The 17,732-nt window shown below is 40.4% G+C and overlaps 1 pseudogene across 1 annotated transcript; it reads right to left on the bottom strand.

Annotated features, from left to right (window-relative positions):
* Positions 1 to 8,677: 8,677 nt before the first annotated feature.
* On the bottom strand, positions 8,678 to 9,281 carry LOC308241337 (developmental pluripotency-associated protein 2-like; annotated as a pseudogene). The gene has a single exon. The product of its transcript is annotated as a developmental pluripotency-associated protein 2-like (transcript).
* Between the last annotated feature and the right edge of the window lie 8,451 nt (positions 9,282 to 17,732).

The raw sequence follows: 17,732 nt of genomic DNA, 5'->3' as shown, positions 1-17,732 counted from the left end.
TTAAGGTTGCAGATTAGAAAGACCACCTGCCTTTCTTTGGGTGGCCAGCTGGTGGTGGTTGAGGTGGAATTATCCCCCTGATGCTCTGTGGGTCCTGGGGCCCGGGGCCCAGGCACTGACAAAATGCAACAGTGCACGATCACAACAGCAAAACTACTGATCTATTCGACCAAATATGATCCATTTAATGGAAAGAAGAAAAATGAAACAACTAGTCATTTGACAGCAATAAGTTCAAATAGTCACAGCATTGCCTCTGGAGTCTCAGTCTTACACCTTTGACAGGAATTGCTATAACAGGACTAGGTGAAATCTACACTATTAGGAGTTCCCTCCAGGACACCAAGACAGCTACCAGGACTCACATTTGTGGTCTTTGGTCCTTTTGCCCCAAATACAAACCTTGGGTAATCATCTGATGAATTTTGTGCACTTTTGTATGAGCTTTTCCAGCAGAGCTTCCCTCCTCTTTTTGTCAGTTACAAGATGCTAGTATGCTAATGTGATGATGTCGGCTTAGACAGAGATCACAAATATTCAAATCAATTCCATGTAATGCTCATTATCTGACTGTAGCTCTAATAAAAGAGGAGTAAAACACAGTCCTGATCCTCATAGAAGCAGGCTAATTGTTTGGGAGGAATACTAAAAGCTAGGTATGATGTAGTCTTATGTTATTACTAGAGGCCCAGTGCACGGGATTTGTGCACTGGTCAGGGCATGGCCTGTGGGGATTGGCCCGCTGTGAGAGCACAGCTCATCCTGGTCAGATGAGCAGCTATGAACCCGCCCTCTTGAGTGGCTGCTCCCACTGTGGGAGAGCACTGACCACCAGAGGGCAGCTTCTGCATTGAGCACCTCCTCCCTGGTGGTCAATGCATGTCATAGCGACTGATCGACTGGTCATTCCACCATTTGGTCGTTGGGCTTTTATTATATAGGATACCCTGACACTTTGAAATTCTGGCAATATATGACAAAGGACCCAAAATGTGCATCCCAGACAAAGAATTTTAGTATTTATGTTGTGAACAGATTGGGACTTCAGTAATTTTAAAGAATGAATACGAGTTGGGTAGACAGAATGGTGGGGTGAATACATTCGGGAAAAACAGCGAAGTAGAGTTCAGGGAGGCAGAAGGAAGATAGGGAGGCAGCTGGTTGAACCAACATGTATGGCAGCCAGAGAAAGATAATGTTGAAATATCCTATATAATAAAAGGCTAATATGCAAATCAACCAAACGGCAGAACAACCGGTCGTTATGATGTCCACTGACCACCAGGGGGCAGACGCTTAATGCCGGAGCTTCCCCCTGGTGGTCAGTGTGCTCCCACAGGGAAAGCTTCTCCCGCCTCCTCGGCATGCTAAGGATGTCTGACTGATGGCTTAAGCTCTCTCCCCAAATTGGCAGTCAGACATCCCCTGAGGGCTCCTGGACTGTGAGAGGATGCAGACTGGGCTTAGGGATCCCCCCACTCCAGGGCAAAAATTTCATGCACTGGGCCTCTAGTGTTATACATAAACTGGGGAAAGTCATGAAGATGAGCTAGTTCTTTATTTTGGAGAAAATTAGGAATTGGGGAAGTTATTTGGGCAGGGAACTTGTCAATAGGTAAATTTACTTGTTAGTTTCTTGAAAAGAAAAAGTATATTATATATGGAAAAGAGGGAAGGCAGGAACACCAGTTTGGAGGCTGGGGCAGCAACCTTGAGGGAACATAAGTATTCTTGGATTAAGTTGTGGTGACAAGAACAGAAATGGTCAGAAAAAATTAATAGCACTATGCACTATGCACCAACACATAGCACTATGCTGTGGCAGATACTCTTATAAGCCCTTTCCTTTATTACTTATTAGTCCTTGTAAAAACTCTATGTGGTATGTACCATTAAAATCATCCCCATTTTACAGATGAGGAAACTGAGGCAATGAGAGGTTGTGTAACTTCTTCATGGCACATAACTATTAAATGGTAGAGCCTGGACTCAATCCGACAATATGACTACACTGTCTGTGCTCTTACCTGCTAAGTCCCATTGCCTCTGGGATGGGTAAAATGGATGTTTATGAAGAAATTTGGAAATTATATATTGTATGTGAAGATAAATAGCATTATCTCTTTCCCTTAAATAACTTTTAACTGTTTATTCAACATAGTGTATTGTTTGAGTTAAGGATAGATAATCTACACTAATAAAAGAGAAACATGCAAATTGACCATACCTCTGCTACGCACACAAGCAATGCCCATCAGCCAATCAGGAACGAGTATGCAAATTAACCCAACCAAGATGGCTGTGGCCACGGAGCAAGCAGGAGGCTTGAGTTTCCCCGGCAATGGAGGAAGCCAAGCTTCCCACCTGCCCTGGTCGGCCCTGACCTCCGCTCACGGCTACAAAGTTTCAATTGTAGAAGATAAATAAATCCCAGATACCAGGGCCTCCACTTGCATCGCCGGGGGGCGTGGCCGGCCTGTAAACCACTACAGGCCCCGGCCGCCCACGCCCCAAGGGAACCCCCACATTGATCTGGGACACCCTTCAGGGCAAACCAGCCGGCCCTTACCCGTGCACCAGGCCTCTATCCTATCTAATAAATGAGTAATATGCAAATTGACCATCACTCAAACACACAAGATGGCTGCCCCCATGTGGTTAAAGATGGCTGCCCCCATGTGGACACAAGATGGCTGCCACAAGATGGCTGGCAGGGAAGGGCAATTAGGGGCAATCAGGCTGGCAGGGGAGCAGTTAGGCATCAATCAGGCTGGCAGGGGAGTGGTTAGGGGGTGATCAGACTGGCAGGCAGAAGTGGTTAGGGGCAATCAGGAAGGCAGGCAGGTGAGCAGTTGGGAGCCAGCAGTCCTGGATTGTGAGAGGGATGTCCGACTGCCTGTTTAGGCCTGATCCTAAATGGGCAGTCGGACATCCCTCGAGGGATCCCAGATTGGAGAGCGTGCAGGCTGGGCTGAGGGACACCCCCCACTGTGCACGAATTTCATGCACCGGGCCTCTAGTACACTATAAAAATGGAATGATGGGAGATACATTTTTAAATGTCTTTCTTTGAATTTTTTAAAAAAGAGTAGAGATAACATAAATCTATTCAAATGCCTTTAAAATGATGGGCATTTATATTTTCAGATACAAATTTTGTATATGCCATATCAGAGGTGTAATTTGCATATATAATTGATTGATTTATACTATATGCAAAAGCAAATTGAGGCCTTTTGTACATATTAGACTAGTTAATTGTAGGTTTCATAGTAAAATCCAAACATTTTCTTTTGTAAGTTTGGCAATTTGCCAAAAAGCTTTTGGGTGACTTAGTAATGTGCCAACAAATAGCCTGCTTTCAGCTTCATTGTAATAAGAGTACTCAGTACTTATATTTGAAGACAGAAAAAGGCCTATAAAGAAAAGTGTTTGTATCTTTTCTCCAGTTCTTACTCTTTAAATTGTGAATTATACTATTACTTCCAACGAAAGGACAAGTCTCACAGTTGGCATAGTATCACACATTATTAAATACTAGGGGCCCAGTACAAAAATTCGTGCACCTTGAAAGGAACTGTGGGCCACGAGGCTGTGGTGGGCACAGGGTCGGGTCTTGGCCCATCCTCTGTGCCCCCGCCTGAGCCCTCCCACCACAGCCCTTGGTCCCCTGTCTGCTGGCAGCTCTGCTCCCGCTGCTGCAGCTCCCATGTGCTGATAACATGGAGCTATTGGGGCTGGCGCAGAACTATTGGGGCCGGTGCAAGCAGCGGGTGTGAGTGGGGCCAGCACCATCAGCAGGTGTGAGTGGTTGCTGCTGGCCCGATCGCCCCTCAGGAACAGGGGTAGGTGGAAAAGCCCTCAGGGGTGATCAGGGCCGGCAGCCACCGTTGGCATCTGCTGACAGTACCGAGCGATCGGGGCTGGTGCTGGGTGTCAGCAGTGGGTGCGAGTGGCAGCTATGGTCCTGGCAGTGGGTGTGAGCGGGGCCAGTGCTGGCAGCAGGTGTGAGCACCGGGTGGATCGCAGCGTGTGAAAGCAAAGAATTTTCAGTAACTACCAGAGGCTCGCTTTGATGACAGCGACCAGTGTCCCGCCTTGATTTGGTGCCCCCGCTCACCTGCTCCACCATCCTGCCACGGCCAACACCCATCATGTTCCGCGCTCTACCGCCTGCTGCCGATGCCTGCCATGTTTCACACGTGTCCCCTGGTGGTCAGTGCACGTCATAGCGACTGGTTGTTCGGTTGTTCGGTTGTTCTGCCGTTTGGTCTATTTGCATATTAGGCTTTTATATATTGAGATAGATGTGGTTACCATCTTCTTTAGAGTAACTTTGTAAGTTGCTTTATAAAAATGCTAACAGCTTTATGCTAATAACTAATAGACTCTGATAGAAGTGTAGAGCATTTTAATTAATGTCATATTTGAGTGGATTCATTGTTTCCAGCTTAATGGGGGAGATAAAATATTAAAGGTTCCATAATGAATGTATGAAAACATTTTTGTTGGTCTTGTCCTAATTATTATTTCTTTTAACTTGGTTCTTAGTTTGAAGCATACTTCATTTTAAAGAAGGAGGATACAGCAAACAGGTATTTATTTCAACAAGGATGGGTTGACTTTAATTTTTAAAGAACAGAAAATAGTCTTATTAATGTGTAGCTCTTCTTTTTAAGAAAGTTGACATTTTTACCTGTTGTATAGAGATGTTTTGGAAAAGCTGGATATTCTGGTGTTAAGGTTCAAGTTCTTTTTTATATTAGTGGTTATTTGCAAAGAAAGATAAGAATATTAAAGACTCTGGTGAAAGAGGCCAGTCTTTCAGAAAAAAGCTTCCTCTTTCCAGGGCTTTTAAATATTTTCTTTGGAAGTCCTATTGGTCATTTAATTTCTGCTTGTGCTACCTTATACAATTAAATTATTTCATTTACCTTCAGGAATAGGTATCTTTCTCTCTCTTTTTTTAAATCTTCACCCAAGGATATGTTTTTCATTGATTCTAGAGAGAAGAGAAGGGAGAAGGAGAGAGGGACACATTGATCAGTTGCCTCATACATGCTGAGATCAAACCTGCAACCTGCAACCTGGGTATGTGCCCTGACTGGGAATCGAACCCAGGACCCTTTGGTGCATGGGACAGTTCTCTAAGCTCTGAGCTACACTAGCCATTGCAGGAGCATGTGTCTTAATGAGCCATTTGTAAAAAAAAAAAAAAAAAATTTGGCCCTAGCTGATTTGGCTCAGGGCATAGAGCGTGGGCCTGCGGACTGAAGGGTCCCAGGTTCGTTCCGGTCAAGGGCATGTACCTTGTTGCGGGGACATCCCCAGTAGGGGGTGTGCAGGAGGCAAATGATTGATGTTTCTCTCTCATCGATGTTTCTAACTCTCTATCCCTCTCCCTTCCTCTCTGTAAAAAATCAATAAAATATATTAAAAAAATTTGGAGTTTCTGGATGAAAGACAGTGTCACTATAATGTAGCAGAACAGGCAAAGTTAACTTCAGAATTGCTGGAAGGTAAAACTTAGAATTGCATTCCAGACTAATTATGTGTATAGTCTAAAGTCACTAGAATTATATTAGAATTATCTATAGAAAGAAAAGACAGAAAAAACAAGACAAAAAGTGATGGTCTCCAAAATTCACTCAAACAGTGATTTCTATGATTTGAATAGCAATATTTTTTAGAATAGTTTTGTAACATGCAAGTGAAATTCAACCCAGATTTATAATAGCAAAAATATAGTCTCATAAGTAGCTATGTATATTGCTGACTTTCTAGTGATTATAGATCTTGAGATAAGGAATATAGTTTTTCTATGTACACCACATTTACATTTTAATAGTAAAGTGTAAAAATTTAGCTATGACCTTATTGAGAAGATTATGTAGGGCAGCATGAACTGTTGAGAAGAACATACATGAGAAGAAAAGCAATAAATCAACATTTAAATCAATAATATTTATGATTATAACTAATAGACTCTGATAGAAGTGTAGAGCATTTTAATTAATGTCATATTTGAGTGGATTAGTTGTTTCCAGCTTAATGGGGGAGATAAAATATTAAAGATTCCATAATGAATGTATGAAGGCACAGAACTAGCCCCTGAAGTTCAGTTTTTGCATTTTGTTTTCTATAAAGAAAAGTGTTTGCATCTTTGCAATATCGATAATTTGCAATATTGATAATTTGCAATATCGATAATATGAAAGTACATTGAAGTAGAAGAAAGAAAAACTAATACTCACAACCTGAAACTATTGTTAACTGTTGTATTTTTTTACAATATTCTTTAAAAAAAATTTTTTTTTATTGTTTAAAGTATTACAAATAGTAATGTCTCCTTTTTTTCCCTCATTGACCTTCCCCCGACAGTATTCTTTACTTTCATATATGAGTGCAATTAATTGGGATCATATTTAATTATTGTTTTTATCTTGCATTCATTTTTTATTTAACATTATATCAGAAACATCTCATTAAAATTCTTTGAAAACAATCATGATATAATAGAATTTAATGTTTCAGTTATTTGAACATTTAATTTATTTCTACTTCATCCCTATTACAAATAATGCATAATGAACATCCTATATTATAAAAGGCTAATATGCAAATAGACTGAATAGCAGAACAATCAAACAACCGAACAACCGGTTGCTGTGAAGTGTGCTGACCACCAGAGGGCATGTGTATAACATAGTGGGCATTGGCAGCAGGCAGCAGAACGCAGAACATAGCAGGCGTCAGCCATGGCAGGTTGGTGGAGCAGGTGAGTGGGGGCACCAGACCAAGGTGGGGCTCCGGTTGCTGTCATTGGGGAGAGCCTCTTGTGGTTACTGAAAATTCTTTGTTCCCATGCACTCTGATCCTACCCGGTGCTCATACCTGCTGCAGGCACCAGCCTCACTCGCACCTGCTGCCAGCGCTGAAGCCACTACTTGTACCTGCTGCCAGCACCCGGCACCAGCCCGATTGCTTGGCACTGTCAGTGGGTGCAGGCAGTAGCTGCGGCCCAAATCACCCCTCAAGGATTCTCCACCTCCCCCTGCTCTTGAGGGATGATCGGGGCAGCAGCTGCCTCTCACACCCACTGACGGCGCTGGATCTGCTGCTCGCAACTGCTGCTGGTGACAGCCCCAATCGCTCTGTGCCATCAGTGGGTGTGAGCGGGGCCAGTGCCATCAGCGTGTGGGAACGGCGATGGCAAGAAGGGGGCTGCCAGCAGACAGGGGATGGGGGTTGGAGGGGTACAGCGAGAGGGGCTGGGCCGGGGAGCGGAGGATGGGCTGAGACCCGGCCCTGTGCCCACTGCAGCCTCATGGCCCACAGTTCCTTTCAAGGTGCACAAATTTGTGCACTGGGCCCCTAGTCTTGCTATATAAATCTTTGTTGTCTCCATCTTATTTATTTAGAGTTGGTTTCTAGTAGTGGAACTAACAGGTTATTTATTAATTTAATCATTCCTGCAAACAACATCCTTTGAAGGCCAACTTTGTCCTATAAAACTTGTTTTTGTTGTTTATAGCAGTTTTATTCATAATTATTAAAATTTGGATGCAATCAAGATGGCCTTCAATATATGAAAGGATAAACAAATTATGGTTCATCCAGACAATGGGAATATTTAGTGCCAAAAAGAAGTGGGTTATCAAGCCATGAAAAGACCTGGAGGAACCTTAAATGCATATTGCTGCGACAGAAGTGATTTTGAAAAGGCTACTGTATGATTCCAACTATATGACGTTTTGGAAATGGCAGAGCTATGGATATAGTAAAAATATCAGTGGGTCAGAGATTGGGAGCAGGGAGTGTTGAATAGGAATACAGGATTTTTAGGACAGTGAAAATATTTTTTATGACTCTATAATGGTCATTATAGATTTGTCAAAATCCATAGAATGGCCCACCAGTGTGGCTCAGTAGTTGAGCCTTGACCTATGAATTTAGGAGGTCACGGTTTGATTCCCAGTCAGGGCACATGCCTGGGTTGCAGGCTTGATCCTCAATGTGGGGGTGTGCAGGAGACAGCTGATTGATGATTCTCTCTCTCCCTCTCTCTTCCTCTCTGAAATCAATAAAACAAATCCATAGAATGTAAAACACAAAGAGTGAACCCTAATGTCAACCATGGGCTTTCAGTGATAATGATGGGTCAATGTAAATTCAACAACACCATTTTGGTGCAGGGTGTTGGTAGGAGGGGAAATAGCGGGCAGCAGAATTTGGGAACTCTTACATTCTGTTCAATTTTTCTGAAAGCCTAAAATTGCTGCTAAAAAATCTGTTAATTAAAACAAAACCAAATTATATTCTACATATTTGAACATTTGAAGCAGCAGTGGCAGTCACATTTTGGCAAACCTCAAGTACAGAATCCAGACATTCATGTCTATACTCAAGGTATCAGATAACAATGAGGATGTCCAGGACAGAGCACAGGAATCATTGGGATACAAGTTAATTTAGCTGTGAGTTCTCCACCTTTTATTCTTTATTGAGAGTGTTCAAACCAGGTTGCTTTTTCTTCCTCATTTTAACTAATCTTTCCATCATCCTTTTATTCCTCCTAACACATCCAGGGCATAATATATTATCTTCCAGGTCTAAGGATGGGAAAGCATAGGCCAGTCAGTAAGAGAGAGATCATTTTTGTGGAAGTGTCAGGCATCTAGGCCTGACCTGCATGGAACTTCAGGCAAAGCCAACCCTTTTTGTCTGCCAAGAGAGGTCTGCCATGGACCACACACCACCTGACGCCAGGTGTTTGCAGCAGGAAGTTCCCAGCAGGAATCAGAATGAAACATGAATTCACAGCCTCAGATTGCATGGCTCTTGCAGCAATTCTTGACCATGCTGCCCACATGGCCTCCTGGGCTGAAGCTATCACTTCAACAACAGTATTGGTCCCTTCCTCTCTCACACATCAGACAGCTTGTCTCACTCCTTGCTCTCTTGATCACCATCTTGCATTTCCTCAAACATGACTGTGATGTGGCCTCCTGTGGTGTCTCAGCAACACTCTTTACACTGGCTCCATGCTCCCCACTCATTTGTTTTTCTTCAGAGCAAGCATGTTCCCTGCACCTCAGATAAACCTCTATTTTCTTGCCATCGGTACTCAAATTCAATAGTTCCTGCCAATTCTGCAAAGTGTCGAAACATTCTTTATTAATTGAAGGCAAAATGGAAAGCAAGGGAAGGACTGGTTTTGGGCAAGCTTTGAATTGTTCATTTGTTTGAGGAAGATAAACTTTATCGTTTGTCCTAGGCATCTTCAATTTGACTTCTGAGGTTTCATTTGATGTTCTTCATTACATTCCTCATCAAAGGGAACCAATCACCCTTTCTTCATTGAATTCATCCTCAAAGAAACCCTTTTCACTGCTATCAGAACTTGAGCTTGCCATTTCCAGGAACACTCAGAGGAAGGCAAAGCCAGCAGTGTTATAGAAAACATTTTAATGCTTTTGATACATACTGTGATATTGCTATCCAGAGTGGCTATACCAATTTATTGATAATGATGTCAGTATCTACCTCCTAGTATTTATGCACTTGTGTAATCTCTTCCATATGAATAGGGTCAACCTTTGTAAACCAATATAATATATGAAAATGAAGGCTAGTCAAAGAACATTGTGGTATCATCTGCCTTGCCTTCTCTTGGATCCCATGACTTGGGAAAAGCCAGGTACCATATTATGAGAACATTTAAGTAGCTCCAAGGAGTGGTCCATGTGGCCAGGAACTGAGTGAGGCCTCATGCCAAGAGCCATCAAGGACCCAAGTCCTCCAGTCAACAACCCTGAGTGAGACATCATGCAAGTGTCCTCCAGCTGCAGTCCAGCCTTCAGAGGACTTCAGCCCCGGCCAACACCTTGATGCCACCTCATGAGAACTCCTGAGCCAGAACCACCCAGCTAAGTCACTACTGGATTCTTGACCTTCAGAAACTGTGTAAGATAATAATTTTTTTGTTGTTTTATTTGTTACCTTTTAAGGAAAATTTGTTACACATCAGAGTTAAATAATACGCACTCCTACTAGCAGCTGGGGTAGAGTCCTTGCTGGCATTATAATTTTTAAGCTAATTTGGCAGTTAAAAATTATTTTGTTTTATTTAACAAGTCCAACTAACCCACTTGGAGAAGACAGTTGGAGAGGCCCCTCACAGGCTTTCTAGCGAACAGCTCAGCTGAGCTCCTTGTCAACAACCAGCATTAATTGCCAAATATGTGGGTGGAGATGTCTCCAGATATTCCAGTTCCCAGCCATTGGGTCACCTCCAGTCTTTGAGTCTTCCCAATTAGGTCTGCAAACATTTTAGAGCTGAAATGACAAAGTCTACTCTGCCCTGGTTGAATTCTTGACCTACAGAGTCTGAGCATCCTAAAAACATTGTTTTATGGGTGGTTTGTTATGTAGTAATAGTAAGTGGAAAAACAACCATATAAGGAATGGTAGGTTACTCAGATGTTTTTAATCCCCATTTTAGTCCTAAGGAAATTCAGGTAAAGAGAGAAAGAGAAGGAAGGGACATTTTCAGGGTTTTATAATAAGTCAAATAGTAGACTTCTTTCACCATTGGGCATTCTTTCAAAGATATAACTAATGCTATAAATATAATGGAGACATTTTACACTCAATCACTCATTCAGAAATATTTATTGAATAGTACCACTAGTTGTAGCCATAGATGAGGTTTTGAGGGTTCAATGATGAGCAAAAAACAGACATGGACTCCATCTCCATGGCAATTACAGGCCAGCACAGGAGAGAGACATTCACCAAATAGTCACACACATACTAATGCTTAACAATGGAGTTCATCAAATAAAGGGAATTTTCACAGGTTCTAAGAGCAAAACCAAATTGATAGTGGCTAGGAAAATTTGAAGAACTGGCATTTGAATTGAGAACTGAAGGATAGGAAATGTGTTTAGATATATTTTGGTTTTCTTTTCCCACTTTATTTAGTTGTTTTGTGTGTGTGTGTGTGTGTGTGTGTGTGTGTGTGTGTGTGTGTTTGTTTTGTTTTGTTAATCTTCACCTAAGGATATTTTTCCATTGATTTTTAGAGAGAGTGGAAGGGAGAGGGAAAGGCAGAGAAAAACATCTTTGTGAAAGACACATCGATTGGTTGCCTCCTGCATGCACCCAGACCAGGGTTGGGAAACCTGCAACCAAGGTACGTGTCTTTGACTGGAATCGAACCTGGGGACCTTCAGTCTGTGGGCCGACGCTCTATCCACTGAGTCAAACTGGCCAGGCTGATTAGGGTTTTTTGTTCACTTTTTACTATTAAATTATATACTGCTTGAGGCCAGGAAATGTGCTTTCTATTTTACTTAAATCATTCAACAGAGTATACTTATGGTCATAGTTATGCTCAGGCTTCTGTAAATAACTTAATGGAACACAATGACTTAAGTGTCATTTAACTTAGGACTCCATTTCTGTAATTGTTTTAAAATACTGCTTTTATATAACTTACCTCCAGGGGTTAGCTGAAACTCTGTATCACCTAAACAAAGTCGTTTTAATGGGTGTGAGGCCAGTGGGTTGGCACACTGATTTACAGTGGAGGATTAAATTACTGGTGAACAATGCATTTATTTGGCAAAATTATGAGTTATGTCCACTGAAGACATTAGTGCTTCCTGTGCTATTAAGTATATAGGAACACTTAGTGGTTAATAATTGGCAATATAAACTGGTAACCATTTCTGAAGATTTGCTGAATGGAATTTATTCTTAATAATAATCCAAGAATGGAAAGAAAGTGATAGGGATATATGATTCCCCAAATCCAAAATTCTCAAAAACTCATTTTACAATTTACAGCCTTATTAAGATTCTCAGTATTCTATAATGAAATTTTGATGAATGCATTGTAACTATGAAAGAGACTCCCCATAGGCCAAAACTTAGGGGGTCTGATGGAACACAAGTCGGATATGCAAGGGATTGCAGGGAAGATGGAAGGGTACCTGAGCAGAACACCATGGGCTCTCCAGTATAGTCAGGCATTTTTATTCCATCAGGACTGTAAAAAACAGAAGTTCTGAGATGAACATCACTCCAGGATTGCTCTCTGATTTATATTCTCCTTTCTTTTGGGAGACCTATCTCTTGCAGTACGGTGCCTCTTCTAGACTTGCTGAAATACAGTTCATTTATCTTCTTGTCAGAAACTTTGGCTCTCTAAGGACTGAACAGTGGTCGAAGTGGACAGAATAGTAGCAGGAGATGTAATATATTGGGTAGAGGAGAGCTAGAGGCAAAGTTGATGCTGCTTAGCGAGATGAACGGAAGCTGTTCACAGAGACCAGAGATCCAGGTAAGGTTTAGAAGGAACACTAGCAAATAAAGTTTAAGGAGGTGAAGGCAGTTAAAATACAAGGTTGGTGCTAGGACAGATAGCAGGACTAGAGTTATAAATATATTAATCTATGTAAGAAGAATATAGAAGGTATGGGAATAATTAGAAACAACCAAGGGAGACTTTACAGTAATTCTACTAAGCCAGAACTCATTTAGACAGAAGGATTCATTACCCAAAGGCATATAGTCCAACAAGTCTAAATCAAAGTAATTAAAGTACTTACTTGTGCTGCTCAACTACTATGAAAGAGATAAAAATACATAATAAATTATTTATTTTTCAATTAAATTTATTAGGATGACATCCTATGTAATAAAAGCCTAATATGCAAATCAACCGAACAGTGGCACAACCGGTCAGTGGGTGGTGGGGTTGGCGAATGGATGGCATCAGGCCAGCCAAGGTGGGTGCTAGCAGGCAGAGGGAGGGGATGGTGATTGGGGGGTGTCAGTGACTGGCAGTGGCTGAGGGGCAATGGAGCAGGGCCGGCTGCTCGCTGGCCAGTGCCGTTCCCCAATTGGCTCACGGGTTGCCTCCCACAGAGAGAGGCCAGACTGCGGCTTAGGTCCACTCCCCATGGGGAGCGAGCCTAAGCTGTCAGTTGGTCATCCCCCAAGAGCTCCTGGTCTGTGAGCAGTATTATATGAAATATTAAAGGGTCTTCTTTAACAACAGGAAGAAAAAAGATAAAAAATATGAACAATGAAATGGCAAAAATACGTATCTATCAACAATTGGATCTAAAAAACAAAATAAATGAACAAGCAGAACAGAAACAGACTCATAGATACAGACAACATTTTCATGGTTCCATGATGGAAGAAGGGTTAGTGGGTGGGTGAAAACGGTGAAGGGATTAAGAAGTACAAATTGGTTTTTACAGAATAGTCACAGGGATGTAAAGTATAGCATATGAAATATAGTCAATAATATTCTAATAATTGTGTGGTGTCAGATGGGTACAAGATTTTATCAGGATGATCACTTAGTAAGTTATGTAATGTCTAATCAATGGGGTGTGAATCTGAAACTAATATAATAATGTATATTAACTGTAATTGAAAATAAAAAATGATAAAAGGTAAATAAATATTGTTTTATTAATAAAAATATTATTTCTCAAATCAAAACAAAATACCACAGAGAATGAAAACCAAGTCAAATTCCTCCCCTCTCTAAAAATGAAATCTTCATTTACTGAGGGTAGACCAATGTCCTCTTAGTGAATGAAAAGAGCATATTAAAGAATTAAGTTATTGTTTTCATACTCCTAAATTAAACCTTTGATTTAAAAAAACACACAAAACAATACTAATAACAACACCGGTTTGCATTAGTAAGTCTGCTTTGATAGCATCAGTGGCCCAGAGTTTTGAGCTATATGTGACAAAATTAACCAAGTGACCTTGGACATGACCTTTTGTCTTCCGCTTGTCCCATCTACAAATTGAGAGAATTTAATTAGATGAACTGGAATGTCTCTTCTGGCCCTGGTGTTGTTTAAGAAAAATTTTAGAGGAAAGATGATTATATTTGAAAACATAGGTCTGCAATGCCACCTGATGCCATATTAGGACATTTCCTAGAGCAAAAGTTGTAGAAAACTTTAATTACTCACAACAGATGGTACAACATTCAGCTGATTTCCTGTTTGAGCTCTGGAACAGACTTGGAACAGCTCTCTAAGCTATTGGCCTGACTTGTGAGAGGTTCTCCAGCAGGCTTTCCCTTAGTTATTTCAAGTCAGGCATTTTACCATTTATGATAATGTATTTTTTATCCTTTCTCCCTCATTTATATGTCCAAAAGTTAGAACAAATGTTCTCAAACTTCATCATGCAAAGAAGCACCTGTGTACTCACCAGATCTTCACTAGGCTCTTCTGTCTTGAATAAGAACAAATTCAGTAGCAACAACTAAGTTTTGAAAGTGGAAGCTTCAGGTGGTGGTTCTCCAAATGTAGTCCACAATCAACTGAGAATTATTTATTCTACATGTAGATTCCTGGTCCCAACTCAGAGGTTCTAGGGACCAGTATAAGAATGTACATTTTTTTTTTAGCAGTTCCTGCGTGATTCTTAGATATTAACTTAGGGAAACCAGGCTTAATGGACTTGTTAATTTCTCAAAACTTTTTCTGAGCATTAATGTGATACTAATAATTTTTTTTTTAATTGGAGGAAGTTACCAGAAGTCTGCATACCTTTGCAAATCATTAGCATTGTGTCCTTTGCTTTCACCGTGGCTTTGATATTAAAAATAGCCACATGAGCCAGGCCTGCATGGCTCAGTGATTGAGTGTTAACCTATGAACCAGGAGGTCATGGTTTGATTCCCAGTCAGGGCACATGCCCGGGTTGTGGGCTGGATTCCCAGTGGGGGGTGTGCAGGAGGCTGCCAATAGATGATTCTCTTTCATCATTGATGTTTCTATCTCTCCCTTTCCCTTCCTCTCGATATCAATAAAAATATATATATTAAAAATACATATATATTAAAAAAATAGCCACATGACATTCTTTATTTTTTACTGTTTTAGAATTCATGGTCCATTACGTTCTCAATGTTCCTTATATAAAGACCCTTGGGACAAATTTTTCCTAACATTCCGATTTAAGAAAAAAAATTGTTTCTCCTGATGAATTGATGTACTTTCTTTCACCAGAAAATGAGGGGTAAACAACATATCAAAATTTCCCTGTTACTTAGGCTGCTAGGAAGCTCAGGGCAAATCTTTGCATTCAGTTGTTATAGCTTTGATCAGTCAGAGTTTTATGAATATTAATTGTTACCTTCCATCTTTATAAATGGATACTTTTATTTTATTCAATATCTAGGTATTTGTGGTTTTATTGTTACCCAGTCTAAATCATTTCTTGAAGTGGAAAGGATGGGTAGAAATAAGAATGACGTTACTTTTAAAAGCTATGCTTCTTAACTACCATGGTGAAATTCTGTCTTCCTTGCTCTTTACATCTTCTAAGGCAGTGGTTCTCAACCTTTCTAATGCCGCGACCCTTTAACACAGTTCCTCATGTTGTGGTGACCCCCAACCATAAAATTATTTTCGTTGCTACTTCATAACTGTAATTTTGCTACTGTTATGAATCGTTATGTAAATATCTGTGTTTTCCGATGGTCTTAGGCTCTACAGCAGCGGTTCTCAACCTGTGGGTCAAGACCCACAGGTTGAGAACCCCTAGCAGGGTCGCCTAAGACCATCGAAAAACACAGATATTTACATTTGTGCTACAGTTAAGAAGTAGCAACGAAAATAATTTTATGGTTGGGGGTCACCACAACATGAGGAACTGTATTAAAGGGTCGCGGCATTAGAAAGGTTGAGAACCACTGTAAATGTAAGGCATGGTTTTAATGACTTGCAATCTACATTAGTAATGTGATCATCAGCTGCTTTTCCTTATCTATTGGATTAACCTAGTTGTTTATCTTATATTCCCTTTACATCTTGCCTGACTTTCATTTTCCCCTGTCCAGTGTTTCCAAATTTTGCCTAATCATAGAATCACCTGCAAATGCTTGTTAAAAATACACAATCCCAGAATATCATCTCCATACCTCCCTCCCCCAGTCCCATGATTGTGATTTGGTAAGTAGATGATAACTATTTAAGTACCCTTTTGTTGATGCTGGACCTGAGGGATGACCAAACCATACCTTTTTTCCCCAAGACACCTTCCAGAGTTGAGATCCTTCAATGCTTTCATTGTAGAATGAAATGCACCTTAAAGACAGGATTGAAGCATGACATTATCCACCAGCATTTACAATCCTGGCTTCATGAGGAAAATATCTGTGGAAGTCAGGTAGGTCTCTGTTTTCATCAAGTCTTCCAAGGAGTTAAGAGGCCATAATTGTGCAGGAGCATTCTGTACCAGAAATGAGAAATAGACATAAATACCATTACAAATCAAAAGCAAGACTAAAAGGAGGCAAAAGCCATAGGAATCTGTATCCAATAATTCTTTCATTTATTTAATTGAAATTTTATAAAGCTTTGCTGCATGTTCTCAGCTTTGGGAGCTTCAGTATTACCATGGTCCTTTAAAAAATACAAATAGTTTAGCCAAAACCCTGCCTAACAAATGACTATCTCTTGAGTTGAGCCGAATGTGTGTATTTTGAAAAAAGTCTACTTGAGAATCCCTGAAATGGGCACACTAACACTTCATTATCTAGTAATCCGGATCAGTAGTTCTCAGTCCTAACGGAGGCATAACTGGGAAACATTCGTGACATGAATTCTTGAACCCCACTGCAGTTTTACTAAATCAGGAGCTTTTGGAGGTGGGACAAGAAATCTGTTTTGAGCAAAAAAAAATCTGAATTGAATCTGATGATTCAGCTGTTTAAGAACCATTCATCTAAATTTCAAGGGACTTTAAAGGAAAGAATTGATGAGACAATTTAATAAAATGGTCCTTTGAAGGGAACATGTAGAATTCTAGAGAAACATTTTTTTTTAAAAATTGTTAGTCTGAAGACAGCTGAAGTGAAGCTTTACCATATCACATCTGCTCTGGTACCTTCCTCTTCCTTGTGGTACTTCTAGTCTTCTCTCTTCCTTTTTCCTTCCTACCTCCCTGCCTCTCCTTTTCTCATTCATGCCTAAAATCTATATTATAGAATTTAGTTTACTGAATTGTATAAGTTATCTCATAAAATGCTGTTTGGATACAATTTTAATTAGGTGTAGGGCAGAGTTTCTCAAATCTGACATTACATTTGAATTACCTGGGGAGCTTAAAAAAATGTCCACACTCCACCCCAGAGTAATTACATCTGGGATTGGACTTCTAGTATATGTATGCTTCTGAAAGCTTTTCAGTTGATTTAATGGTAAGAATCAACTGAATTGAGGGTTGAGAATAGCTAGTTAATTTTGTTTGTCATTAATGCATTCAAGTTGATAAATTAGGGCTGAGATCTTTTGCCATCTGCCATTTTTGTTGCTGTTTATCAGTTCTTTCTAATGCTTAAAATTTATATGATATAGGATAGGCTTTAGTGAGATGGCAAACTGTTTCATGCAGGTCAAAAAGAAAACAACGTGAACAATGTGAAAAGACATTACTTAGTACCTGGTAACCTGAGCACTTACCACCAGGCTGATGGGATATATGGATACAGTCTTCACAAAACCAAGGTTTTGGGTTGTCTCTTGCCATCCATGTTTTAATGTATAATTTCAAATGTTTTGTAGTGAACTATACATCTTCCTTAGAGACTGAAGCCTTTAGGCTTTATAACCTCCAGGACATACCACACCATAACTAAAGTGATGCCCTTTTATTCTTTATTTTTTATAGAAGGAAAA

Source organism: Plecotus auritus (genome assembly GCF_963455305.1).
Source record: "Plecotus auritus genome assembly, chromosome: 1".
Lineage (NCBI taxonomy): Eukaryota > Metazoa > Chordata > Mammalia > Chiroptera > Vespertilionidae > Plecotus > Plecotus auritus.
This window is presented reverse-complemented; position numbering and strand designations above follow the sequence as displayed.